We start from the raw sequence: 14,481 nt of genomic DNA on the forward strand, positions 1-14,481 counted from the left end.
TTTTGTGGTGGAGGTGGATGCCTCTGAGATGGGTATTGGGGCAGTGCTTTCTCAGATGGGAGTGTCTGATAATCGCCTTCATCCCTGTGCTTACTTTTCCCGTAAATTTTCGCCTGCCGAGATGAATTATGACGTGGGTAACCGGGAATTGTTGGCTATTAAGGATGCACTCGAGGAGTGGAGACACTGGCTTGAGGGGGCTAAGTTTGTGGTCTCAATTCTCACTGACCATAAGAATCTGGCATATTTAGAGTCAGCGAAGCGTCTCAATGCCAGGCAGGCACGATGGGCTTTGTTTTTTGCTCGCTTTAATTTTTTGATAACATATCGCCCTGGGTCAAAAAACATCAAGGCTGATGCGCTCTCGCTGAGTTTTGCTCCAATCCAGGAGACCACCGAGGAGCCGTTGCCCATTGTTTCCCCATCATGTATTAAAGTGGGCATTACCCAGGACCTCTTATCATTAGTCCTTAGAGCACAGGAGCAGGCTCCTCCAGACCTTCCGGTAGGTCTTTTGTTTGTGCCTCCTAGGTTAAGACAGCGAGTGTTCCTGGAATTCCATGCCAAGAAGTCGGCAGGTCACCTGGGTATTGCCAGAACTCGGGAGTTGCTATCTAGGGCGGTGTGGTGGCCCTCGTTGGCTTAGGATGTGGATCAGTGGGTTCGGGCATGTGACATCTGTGCCCAAAATAAGACTCCTAGAGGGGTTCCTGTTGGCCCATTACATCCACTCTCTATCCCATCTAAGCCATAGACCCACATTTCAATGGATTTTGTGGTGGACTTACCCAAATGCTCGGGGATGACAGCCATCTGGGTTGTCGTTGACAGGTTTTCGAAGATGGCGCACTTTGTTCCACTGGTTGGGCTGCCATCGGCCAGACGCCTGTCTGAATTATTTATGCTGCATGTTGTGCGTCTCCACGGGTTGCCACTTGATGTGGTCTCTGACCGCGGATACCAGTTTGTGGCCAAATTCTGGAGGGCATTTTGTTCCGATCTCCAGAATTCTGTCAGCTTGTCGTCAGGCTACCATCCGCAGTCTAATGGGCAGACTGAAAGGGTGAACCAGTCCTTGGAGCAGTTCCTCAGGTGTTATGTCTCCAAGTGTCAGACTGACTGGGTTGCTCATCTGTCCATGGCGGAGTTTGCCTATAACAACGCGGCTCACTCTGCTACAGGGATCTCTCCCTTCCTTTGTGTGTATGGGCATCATCCTAAGGCCAATTCTTTTGACCCCCTGGACTCCACGCCTGGTGGTTCCTCTGTGGTTTCGGTCCTTAGAGGTATTTGGCGGAAAGTGAAGAAAGCCCTTGTGTCTGTGTCATTAGTGACCAAAAGGGTTTTTGATAAGCGGAAAAGACCCTGCAGCTTCAAATTAGGAGACTTCGTCTGGTTGTCTACCAAGAATTTGAAGTTGAGACAGCCATCTCATAAGTTAGGCCCCCGGTTCATCGGCCCTTATAAGATCACCAGGGTTATCAATCCGGTGGCATTTCAGTTAGATCTGCCCCGTTCTTTGGGTATCAATAAAACATTTCATTGTTCCCTTTTAAAACGGGCGATTAGTAATCCTTCTTCCAGTGGAAGACCTTCCCCTCTTCTGATACGTGGCCAGAGGGAGTTTGTTGTTGAAAGGATTCTTGACTCCAAGGTGGTTCGGGGTCGGCTGTCATTTTTGGTGCACTGGAAGGGGTATGGCCCGGAGGAGCGGTCGTGGGTGCGCAGTTGTGATCTTCATGCCCCCAGACTGATACGCTCTTTCTATGCGCAGTTCCCCGATAAACCCGGTGGTAGGGGTTCTTTGACCCCTCGTCAGAGGGGGGGTACTGTTAGGGTCTCCTGCCCTGTGCTGCCACGTCGTCATGGCAACCGGGAGACAAGTGCTAGCGGAGTAACCTGAGCGCAGCTGATACTCCGGTTCGGGTCTTTTGCTGTGCAGTGGTTATAGGCTCTGTGCACGGCAGGGGATCCGGTGCTGGTTTTTGTGCTCACAGTCTGTGAGGTCTGAGTGGGGCGTGGACAGCACCTGCTTTATAAGGCCTCTTCTCAGGGTAAGCAGATGCTGCTGAATCTTTGTTGGTTAGTCAGTTCCTGAAAGTTAGCCATTACTGTGTAGCTTTGTATTTGTTTGTTGCTTACTGCAAATAGGCCTGGGGATTTGGTATTACACTCTGCCAATCCAGACCTAGCAGTAAGACTGTAAGTTTGCGGCTGTATTCTAAGACTTGCCTGTCTAATCCTGTCTCACTGTGCTAGGTGTCAGGGGTCAGTTTAGTGGCAGTAAGCTGAACCTGTGCACTGCAAGTGAGAATTAGGATTGTGGAGACTCTCCTTGTGTCTATCATTCCATCTCTGACCAAGGAGTTTACTGCCACACCCGTTGGTAACCTTTTAGGGTTTTGCTGTTGCCCTTAGCAACAGCATTTCGGGTTCTCTACGTATTAAAACACTATCTTGCTTTTCCCATCTGAGCATTTCTAATACAAGGGAGATACCCAGTTCCTTAGCCTCTGGGCTTCTCTGTTCACTTTGTGTGTATTTTGTTACCCTATCACCTTCTGTGTACGTTATGTCATATTCCCCAGTCTGTCTGTGAGTCCATTTGTTTTGCATAACAGTTCAAACACCAGTACATTCCTGCAGGCACTGGAGTGCATAACAGTTCTGACACCAGTACTTTCCTGCAGGCACTGGTGTGCATAACACATACGCTGTAATGCCCATTACACATTATGCCACATACAGTATACCCCTGACACCACTTTATGCTCCACACACAATAATGTCTCTTACAAATTATGCTTACTGTAAGGCCTCTAATTATTTTTAAATTACCTGCTCGTTGCCAGGGGTCTCATGCTCATTACCAAGGGTTTCATGCTCGTTGCCAGGGGTCTCATGTTCGTTCCCAAGGGTTTCATGCCCTTGGTTCCATGCTCATTGCCAGTGGTTTCATGCTCGTTGCCATAGGTTTCATGCTCATTGTCAGGGGTTAGTGACACGTGGCATGCCAGATGTGGCAATGGGGCACTTTTATATCAGATATATACCTAGTTGAAAGTGTCAGCAGAGACTGGAGCAGGGGAGGGGGCCTTCACTAGTTGTGCCGATGTGGGAGAGAGTGCTGTGGGGCTCTGTCTGACATGCGTGAGGAGGACGGGGATCGAGTGGGTAGTTCTGGCAGCAGGGCAGAGAGGAGGAAGCAGTGGGAGCTGCACGCTGGGATCTGCTGCAGCTGGTAGTCCGGGCTCACGGCTGGTGCTGCGGCGTAGTATTAAAAAAAGGGAAATGAATTGGGGATGGCGGTGATTACACAGAAATAGATGGGGTGGGTGGCTCAAAGGCACATAGGGTGGTCAGAAGCACACCGGGTTAGGTGACGCTGAAGCACACATGGGATGAGGTGTCTGCGAGCACAAGGGGAGGTGGGTTCAGATTAGGGAGGCCAATCCCGGACTGTTTTTTCAATCCCGGGATTCCCGGGATCCCGGGATTGAACTGTACTATAATCTACAGCCCCATTTAAAATCAGATAAAAAAGAACATACTACAGTAAATAAAAGGGTCCCCAAGGTTGAGAGGCAGGCAGGCAGCAGCGGCACAGTGACAGCACTGCAGCAGAGCCGTTCACCACACACCATTCACTGTTCACCAGCTTTGTATTGAAGGCGGGAGGACTCACTGACGGGCAGGCGTGCTGAAGGCAGACGCGGCGGGCACGGCTGGGGCTGCGCAGCGTGACCTTGCTGACGTCACGCTGCGCACAGCAAGGCAGCCGGGGTCGGGCAGCATCTGAGGCTGAGCCAACCGCTAGAGCTCAGCGGCGCTGCCCGGCCAAAAAAACAGTAATGCGCATGCGCACCTTAATCCCGTGAATCCCGGGATTGGAGCCTCCAATCCCGGGATTCAAATGCCGGCATTTTTGGCCTCAAATCCCGGGATCCCGCTCATCCCGATCCCGGGATTGGCCTCCCTAGTTCAGATAAGCACATAGGGGAGTGTCACAACTGAGGGTTTTAGCTGACAGGAGGAAGCCTCAGTTGTAGGGGCTGAGAAGAAGTTAAACCAGGGAGGTTTAATCAGACCCCTGGACATGTAAGTGTTAAAAGGAAACCCGAAGGTGTGACCATGACAAACAGGTAAAAGTAAATTAAAAGTTTTATTGACAAACTCCGTGTAACAACAGACAGCAAATGATGACAGTGGCAATAAATAATATTCCTGGAACACTTTGACCATGGAAGGTGTAACAGAGCACTGGTAGGTTAAGAACAGCTGTTAAAGTCCTTGATGGAAAAACCTTACCAGTCCTGGCTGTAGTAGTGCAGATAACCAAGGAACATGCCAGTAGATGGAATAGATGAAGTTGGTAACTTGAATCAGCTGTTGTGTTTGCTGGATAGAACCAGCCAGGTGGTAAGACACGGAGTGGATGCTGAGTGGGATCAGCCAGGTGATAAAGTCACTGAGTGAATGCTGGATGGAACCAGCCAGGTAATGATACACGGAGTGGAAACTGTAAGATGCTAGGGAGCATGGAAACAGAGGAGTTAAAGGAAGGTTACCGGTGGTAGTGGATACTGCTGATAAGTAGGAATCCACTGGAACAACACCGGCACTTTAAGGATACTGGAAACTGCTGGAAGCAGGCTGCTGGAAGCAGATGGGTTAATAGCTGGAAGCTGGAAGCTGGATCAGCCACGGAGGACTGCAGAGTCAGGCTGCACCGCAGGATGGTAGGCAGGTGCGGGTCTCTTAGTGGATGCTGGAGACAGGAGCTGGAACCTGGAAAAACAACCACAGGAGAGAGACTGGAACAAGGTATGACAAACAAAGCACTGACCATTTCCTGGCCCAAGCACAGGATACTTATACCTGCACCAATGCAGGCATTGGCTGGGCAATTATGCAGATTTCCAGAGGCAGTGGATTGGAGGAACTGAGACATGTGATTAGATCCAACATGGCTGCGCCCATGTTAGAACTTGGAGGGAAAACTGGCTTGGGAAACCATGTGGAAACATAACTGTAATGGCGGCGCCGGCCACAGAGGACAGGAGACGCCAGACTGACAAATGTATGCTGAGACTCGTGGATGACAACGGAGGCCGCGGCAGGCATGGAACACCACACTGACAACCTGCACCTATAACACAGGAGCGGCGGCGGAGGCCGCGGAGAACGGGGGACGCCATGCAGGATTCAAACATGGCGCCGCTGTGACAGCATCTCAGCGTGACAGGAGGAATGTGCAGTATGTGGACACAGATGAGATCCGGCCTTGGAATGCTGAGCGAGCCTCAGGAGACATCTGAAAGGCAGGTAATGGCGTCCAGATACCCGGATCGTGACAGCACCCCCCCCCTTTAGGAGTGGCTCCAGGACGCTTCTTAGGCTTTAGATGAAACTTCGAGTGGAAATTCCGGACCAAGGCAGGAGCATGGACATCAGACGCATTGGTCCATCGCCCTTCCAGTCAATAAGATACTGCAACTGACCGTAACGGAAACGTGAGTCCAGAATCTTGACCTCCTCATACTAGATTCCCCGTTGAGTCTGAACTTTAGGAGTTGGAGGAAGTGCAGAATGAAACCGATTCAGGATCAGCGGTTTCAACAGGGAAACATGGAATGTCCTGGGTATTTTCAAGAAGGGAGGTAACTGGAGTCTGTAAGCAACAGGATTGATGACTTGTTCAATTTTAAAAGGACCGATGTAACGAGGAGCAAATTTCATGCTGGGAACTCTCAACCTCAAATTCTTCGTGGACAACCATACTCGATCACCCACCTTGAGAGCAGGAACCGCTCTACGCTTCCTATCGGAAAACTTCTTGTACCTAAATGAGGCTCTAAGCAGGGCTGCGCGGACATTCTTCCAGTTGTTTGAAAACTGACGCAAGGTGACATCCACTGCTGGAACAGAAGTTGCTGGAAGCGGTTGGAATTCTGGAACCTTAGGGTGAAATCCATAGTTGATGAAGAATGGTGTTGAGGAGGATGAGAAATGGTATTGATTGTTGTGGCTAAACTCGGCCCAAGGAAGGAGTTGAACCCAGTCATCTTGGGAGGAAGACACATAAATGCGGAGGAAGGCCTCCAAGTCCTGATTCACCCTCTCGGTTTGACCATTGGTCTGAGGATGGTAAGCTGTAGAAAACTTTAACTTGACTTGGAGGGCTTGACACAAACTTCGCCAAAATTTGGCTACAAATTGTACTCCACGATCGGAGATGATCTCTTCAGGAAGACCGTGAAGTCGGAAGATCTCTTGGATAAACACTTGAGCCAACTTGGAAGCTGACGGAAGACCGGTGAGGGGTATGAAATGTGCCATCTTGGTGAACCGGTCAACTACCACCCAGATGGTATTAAACTTGTTGCATATAGGCAGTTCTGTAACAAAGTCCATCGACAAATGGGTCCACAGTCGACTGGGAACAGATAATGGAACCAGTTGCCCCGCAGGCGACTGGCGGGGGACTTTGTGTTGGGCACACTTTGGGCAAGAGGCAATAAACTCCTTGACATCCTTCTTCAGAGTTGGCCACCAGTAGGACCTAGAGATAAACTCGAGGGTTTTCTGAATGCCTGTATGTCCGGCAAAACGGGAAGCATGGGCCCAATGCATGAGCTTCTTCCTCAACACCGGCTTCACAAAACTTTTCCCTGGTGGGGGCATAGAGTCCATCCCTACCATGGAGAATGCCAACGGATTAATAATAGGATGCTTGTTTGAAGACTCTGACTCGTTTTCTTGCTCCCAAGAGCGGGAAAGGGCATCGGCCTTGCGATTCTGAGAGCCCGGACAGAACTGGAGTTTAAAGTCAAACCTGGAAAAGAAAAGTGCCCATCTGGCCTGACGAGGGTTAAGACATTGTGCGCTTTTCAGATATAAAAGATTCTTGTGGTCGGTAAGTATAGTAATTGAATGAGAAGCTCCCTCCAACAGATATCTCCACTCCTCTAGAGCGAGCTTGATGGCTAGCAACTCCTGGTCGCCAATGGCATAGTTGCGCTCAGCTGGGGAGAACTTCCGGGAGAAGAAACTGCAAGGATGTAGATGGCCATCTTTAGCCCTCTGGGATAACACCGCTCCTACTCCAACGGAGGAGGCATCCACCTCTAAGATGAAAGGAGAGTCGATGTTGGGCTGTTTCAGAACTGGTGCAGAGATGAAACGTTGCTTTAGGAGATGAAAAGCTTGCGTAGCTTCTTCAGACCACTTGGACGGGTTAGCACCCTTCTTGGTTAATGCAGTGATAGGCGCCACAATGGTGGAAAAGTCTCGTATAAACTTTCTGTAATAATTGGCGAACCCTAAGAACCTCTGGACCCCTTTGAGGGTTAAGGGTATCGGCCAATTCTGGATTGCTTGTAGTTTCTCAGGATCCATCTCTAGTCCGGAACCGGACACAATGTAACCTAGAAACGGAATGGATTTAACTTCAAAAACACATTTCTCCAATTTGCAATAGAGATGATTGACACGGAGACGGGACAGAACCTCCTTTACCCAAAAACGATGTTCCTCTAGATTATTGGCAAAGATGAGGATATCATCTAAGTAAATATACCACGACATGGCGATATAAGATGTCTCTGAAGATCTCATTGACGAAATGCTGGAAGACAGATGGAGCATTGCTCAATCCGAAGGGCATGACGAGGTACTCATAATGTCCATCACGGGTGTTAAAGGCGGTCTTCCACTCGTCACCCTCACGGATCCGGATGAGATTGTAGGCACCCCTCAAATCCAACTTTGTAAAGATGGTTGCTCCGCTGACTCTATCGAAGAGCTCTGTAATCAAGGGTAAAGGATACCGGTTCTTGACGGTAATGTCATTCAGACCTCTGTAGTCGATGCACGGCCGCAGACCACCGTCTTTCTTCTTAACGAAGGAGAAGCCCGCGCCAGCTGGAGAAGAAGAAGGTCGGATAAAACCCTTCGCCAGGTTCTCTTTGATGTACTCCTCCATGGAGTGCGTCTCAGGCAGAGACAACGGATAAGTTCAGCCTCGAGGTGGAACCTTCCCTGGAATGAGATCAATTGGGCAGTCCCATTCTCTATGAGGAGGAAGGATATCAGCAGAAGCTTTACTGAACACGTCCGTGTAGTCTTGATATGGAGGAGGTGGAACATCAGACGACCTGGGGAAAGAAGAACAAACAGGAAGCACTTTGAACAAACAGGTCTCAGCACAGGAGGGACCCCATGCTAGTATCTGCGTAGTCGTCCAGTCAATCGATGGATTGTGGAGGTGGAGCCATGGAAGGCCCAAAACCACTGGATGTGTGGCTCTTGGAATCACTAGGAAGGAAATAAATTGTGCATGAAGAACTCCCACTCTCAGACGAACTGGTAGAGTCCTTAGAGAAATAACTGCGTCAAATATCTTGCTGCCATCCACGGCAGTCAAGGAGATGGACGAGGAAAGTTTCTCGGTGGGTAGGGACCACCGTTTAACATAAGCTTCGGTTATGAAATTCCCAGCTGCTTCGGAATCAAGGAGGGCAATGACGTTCCTGTAACGTTGAGCAATTTGAAGCGAGACTGGGAGATTACAATCACAAGGAGATGGAGAGGAGAGCATTACTCCTAGCCGGCCCTCTCCTTGGCGAGCTAGGACTTGAAGTCCCGGACGTTTGGGACAGGCATTGATTGCGTGAGACGGAGCTGCACAGTAGAGACAGAGGAACTCGGAAAGATGTCTTCGGCGCTCAGCAGGGGATAGACGGGAACGACCAATTTGCATGGGCTCATCTTCGGACGGAGACGGTTGACGAGGAGGAGAAGCAGAAGATTTTGGAGTGGATGACCTTCCCCGCTCAATTGCTCTTTCGCTGAACCGTAGATCAACCTTCGTGCATGATGAAATTAGCTCATCCAACTTAGAGGGCAAGTCTCTGGTAGCTAACTCATCCTTGATGCGCTCAGATAAGCCATGCCAGAATGCAGCATACAGGGCCTCGTCGTTCCATGCCAGTTCGGATGCCAGGATTTGGAACTGTATTAGATACTGTCCCACAGTACGTGTTCCCTGGCGTAAACGGAGAATCTCAGATGAAGCAGAGGTTACCCGGCCTGGCTCGTCGAAGATGCGCCTGAATGTTGCCACAAAGTCAGTATAGGAGGACAGCAGGGGATCAGACTTCTCCCATAACGGTGATGCCCAGTCAAGGGCTGAGCCGCTGAGAAGGGAGATGATATAGGCAATTTTAGTACGGTCACTGGGGAAATTGCCAGGTTGAAGCTCAAAATGGATTTCGCATTGGTTGAGAAATCCCCTGCAGAACCTTGAAGATCCGTCAAATTTTGCTGGCGTTGGAAGATGAAGACGTGGAATGGAAATGGGCAAGGTGGGTTGGGTTACAGCTGGTGTCACTGTGGTGGATGCACCGGACGTGTCAGGTTCACGGAGGGTCGTTTGAATCCCATCCAGCCGCATAGAGAGATCCTGGAGACAGCAGATAATATGGCCTTGTGCAGCCTCCTGATGTTCAAGTCGGGCTGCCAGTTCTTGCATCGGCCTAGCCGCTTGATCCTGGTCTCCGGCTGGATTCATATGGTCAGTGCTTACTGTCACAACTGAGGGTTTTAGCTGACAGGAGGAAGCCTCAGTTGTAGGGGCTGAGAAGAACTTAAACCGGGGAGGTTTAATCAGACCCCTGGACATGTAAGTGTTAAAAGGAAACCCGAAGGTGTGACCATGACAAACAGGTAAAAGTAAATTAAAAGTTTATTGACAAACTCCGTGTAACAACAGATAGCAAATGATGACAGTGGCAATAAATAATATTTCTGGAACACTTTGACCATGGAAGGTGTAACAGAGCACTGGTAGGTTAAGAACAGCTGTTAAAGTCCTTGATGGAAAAACCTTACCAGGCCTGGCTGTAGTAGTGCAGATAACCAAGGAACATGCCAGTAGATGGAATAGATGAAGTTGGTAACTTGAATCAGCTGTTGTGTTTGCTGGATAGAACCAGCCAGGTGGTAAGACACGGAGTGGATGCTGAGTGGGATCAGCCAGGTGATAAAGTCACTGAGTGAATGCTGAATGGAACCAGCCAGGTAATGATGCACGGAGTGGAAACTGTAAGATGCTAGGGAGCGTGGAAACAGAGGAGTTAAAGAAAGGTTACCGGTGGTAGTGTATACTGCTGATAAGTAGGAATCCGCTGGAACAACACCGGCACTTTAAGGATACTGGAAACTGCTGGAAGCAGGCTGCTGGAAGCAGATGGGTTAATAGCTGGAAGCTGGAAGCTGGATCAGCCACGGAGGACTGCAGAGTCAGGCTGCACCGCAGGATGGTAGGCAGGTGCGGGTCTCTTAGTGGATGCTGGAGACAGGAGCTGGAACCTGGAAAAACAACCACAGGAGAGAGACTGGAACAAGGTATGACAAACAAAGCACTGACCATTTCCTGGCCCAGGCACAGGATACTTATATCTGCAGCAATGCAGGCATTGGCTGGGCAATTATGCAGATTTCCAGAGGCAGTGGATTGGAGGAACTGAGACATGTGATTAGATCCAACATGGCTGCGCCCATGTTAGAACTTGGAGGGAAAACTGGCTTGGGAAACCATGTGGAAACATAACTGTAATGGCGGCGCCGGCCACAGAGGACAGGAGATGCCAGACTGACAAATGTATGCTGAGACTCGTGGATGACAACAGAGGCTGCGGCAGGCATGGAACACCACACTGACAACCTGCACCTATAACACAGGAGCGGCGGCGGAGGCCGCGGAGAACGGGGGACGCCATGCAGGATTCAAACATGGCGCCGCTATGACAGCATCTCAGCGTGACAGGAGGAATGTGCAGTATGTGGACACAGATGAGATCCGGCCTTGAAAAGCTGAGCGAGCCTCAGGAGACATCTGAAAGGCAGGTAATGGCGTCCAGATACCCGGATCGTGACAGGGAGACAGTTAGTGGCACACATGGACAGGTGGGTGCCGAGGCACATATGGGGAGCAGTTCAGTGGCACACATAGGTAGGTAGGTAGGTCAGCGGCACAGGTGGATTAGAGGACAACTATGGGAGGGGGTAAGAAGCACACTAGTGAAGCTTCTGGGTGCCTCTAATACTGTACAAGCATGGGAGGAGGAAAATAATGGAGGAGAGTTGGGTGTGGACACATGGAAATTGAAGGAGTGCATCAGCAGGGGATGCGGTCAAGATCCCGCCGGCGAATCCCGGAGTTGGAGTTGGAGGACGGACCCGCTGCTGCCCGAGTGTGCCGCACACAGGGGGACCGGGCTAGCCGGCTCCCTGAGCGGTAGTGGGGATGGGAGCCGGGGAGCGCAGCACCACAGGTCGGATCTCTATCCGATCTGTGGTGTGGCAGGGGGCCGGGGGCAGCTATAGTGAATGATCCTAAATGACAGGGGGGGCACGTGCCTGGGTTCCCCCCCCCCCCCTGGATCCGCCACTGCACCCATCTATGATTAAAATCTGTTCATCTTCTTGTAAATTGCTGGGGGCTCACTGTTTTTCCATCTGCAGCCACAGCTGCACTTTTACCCACTATAGCCTAGGTGCAAGAGATCTATCTGACTCAGGTATCCCATCTGCATTCTGCGAATGAGCACTGAAGTCTGTCTATACACCCATGAGACTCCTATGATACTTGCATGAGACAGATGCAGTGGCGGAGCTTGTGGGTGGTGGGCCCAGGTGCAAAAATATATTTTGGGTCCTCCTCCTCCACTCAAATTGGACAACGGGTGACAGTGGAAGGCAGGAAGGGGGCAGAAGGTGATGAGGAGGGTAACTGGGAGAGACAGTGGGTGACAGGGGTACAAGCACAATGTCCTGAGTGATGCAGAGAACAGGGGGAAGGTACCTTATGCTTAACTCAGTTTGGAATTCAGTCAGGAAGACTCTGATAGCACCAGTTACAAAGGATATGAGCTGCATTTAATTCACAGACAGCAGTGAATCAGAAGTAATGTACAGCTGTCTATTAATTAGAGACAGTATGTGGCTGGGGTCATCAGTGCTGATAAGTGGCAGGACTCCTCTATCAGTTTGGCACACACAAGGTCAGCTCTGCCTCACTAAGATAACAAACAGGTTCCTCAGGCAGTGTAGCCCACCCTGCTCTCTGCACTGGGCCATTCATCTGACACTGGTCAAAATGGTCTGCAGGGGGGCCAGGGGATAACTCATTGCTGGTGTGGGCAGCAGTGGGTCCCTTAGTCCTCAGGGGCCCCGGTGTAATGCCCCTGCTGAACCAATGGTAGTTCTGCCCCTGGACAGATCATTTCTGTCACATGATTGTCGCTCAGTTGCTGCCCAGAAATGCCCATTTCACAGAATAGCTCTATTGGTGGGTGGATGGATCAATTAATTCACACATTCAGTAGAAATAGACAAAAGTAGGAACCAACGCAAAGTTCTTAAAACCATCGTCCAACAGTGTAATAATACTTTATTAAAGTTGAGTAGTTCTCAGGGAATCTCTCCTACTTTATTTGAAGAGCATTCTAGCTGATAGCTGTAAGAACTTAGCACTGGGTCCTGCTTTTGTCTATTTATAGTGCGTATATGGAGAACTGTACTCCTGTATGGGGAACCAGCAGCTGCAAGGGTCTTTTCAGTGCAGAATTTGGATTGTCTTTTAACAATTCATCCACACATTTAACTTCCTTCTTGTGCATATGCACAGTCTGCTATCACTTTAGAAGGAGCACATATTTGCAGGAACTGTCTGCATTTGATCTTGTATCCGACTAAGAATATGCCCATAATGTAGTCGATGGGGGGAAATCAATTGTTTGTCAGCTGTGCTAATTCACGGGCACCCCATTGAGCAATTCAATTGTTGTCTGATCAGGAACAAATAGCCGCGGGCGCACACATTTCAGCTCATAGCCTGCTGATGGCAAGTTGAAAGATGCGAAGAGTCGACTGTTTGGGAGGCCACACAACACTTTTTGCATCACATCCATTAGTCTAGACTGGTTCAGCTGCATTATATAGCTAAACCTGGCCTATTTGGGTGCGATGTTTGAGAAAAAAAAAACATTTGAAAGCATCCCCACTATCTCCCGTCACTTTTGATCAAAGAACAAAAAACAATTGAATTGCATCCAGTGTTCTAAGCAATATGTCTCAGTTCTCAAAATCTGTCAATGAGCAAATATCAATCTGAAGCTGTGGAATATTTGACCATACTGTGTGTATGATACATAATGCGAATGCACAATAACTAATAAAAGTCTGTTAAGAGTTTATTCGTGTTCCATTTGTGTCTTTTGTGTTATAATTCAAATAGCATGCTATAATAGAAGAGGTCAAAGTAAAATATTAAAACTAGAGATGAGCGGGTTTGGTTCTCAGAGAACCGAACACTACCGAACTTCACGTCTCAAGCCTGGATCCGAGTCCGGCTCGGATTTTCCCGCCTGATATGAGGCAAAAAATGTCATCATCCCACTGTCGGATTCTTGCGGGGTTTGGATACCATATAAGGAGCCACGCGTCACCGCCATATTCACTCCAGTCATGGAGAGTGTAGTGAGAGGACGTGTCTCTGTCCTCAGTGTCTGTGTGGGCGGGAAAGTGGGGTGGCGATTCTAGTGCTGTCTTGTGCAGCTCAGTCCAGTATAGTGTCTTAGCTGCATCAGTCAGTCCAGTGACCAGTCACAGTTAGTGATGTGCACCGGAAATTTTTAGGGTTTTGTGTTTTGGTTTTGGATTCGGGTCCGCGGCCGTGTTTTGGATTCGGACGCGTTTTGGCAAAACCTCCCTGAAAAATTTTTGTCGAATTTGGGTGTGTTTTGGATTCGGGTGTTTTTTTTACAAAAAACCCTCAAAAACAGCTTAAATCATAGAATTTGGGGGTCATTTTGATCCCATAGTATTATTAACCTCAATAACCATAATTTCCACTCATTTTCAGTCGATTCTGAACACCTCACACTTCACAATATTATTTTTTAGTCCTAAAATTTGCACCGAGGTCGCTGGATGGCTAAGCTAAGCGACACAAGTGGCCAAAACAAACACCTGGCCCATCTAGGAGTGGCACTGCAGTGTCAGACAGAATGGCACTTCAAAAAAATAGTCCCCAAACAGCACATGATGCAAAGAAAAAATGAGGTGCACCAAGGTCGCTGGATGGCTAAGCTAAGCGACACAAGTGGCCGACACAAACACCTGGCCCATCTAGGAGTGGTACTGCAGTGTCAGGCAAGATGGCACTTCAAAAAAATAGTCCCCAAACAGCACATGATGCAAAGAAAAAAAGAGGCGCACCAAGGTCGCTGTGTGACTAAGTCCTTGATGGAAAAACCTTACCAGGCCTGGCTGTAGTAGTGCAGATAACCAAGGAACATGCCAGTAGATGGAATAGATGAAGTTGGTAACTTGAATCAGCTGTTGTGTTTGCTGGATAGAACCAGCCAGGTGGTAAGACACGGAGTGGATGCTGAGTGGGATCAGCCAGGTGATAAA

General features: G+C 49.3%; 1 protein-coding gene across 1 annotated transcript in view; it reads right to left on the reverse strand.

Annotated features, from left to right (window-relative positions):
- LOC135057589 (uncharacterized) overlaps positions 1-14,481 on the reverse strand; it is a 77,598-nt gene that overhangs the window by 5,298 nt on the left and 57,819 nt on the right. The gene's annotated exons all lie outside the window — the stretch shown is intronic.

This window comes from Pseudophryne corroboree, chromosome 3 (assembly GCF_028390025.1).
Source record: "Pseudophryne corroboree isolate aPseCor3 chromosome 3, aPseCor3.hap2, whole genome shotgun sequence".
Lineage (NCBI taxonomy): Eukaryota > Metazoa > Chordata > Amphibia > Anura > Myobatrachidae > Pseudophryne > Pseudophryne corroboree.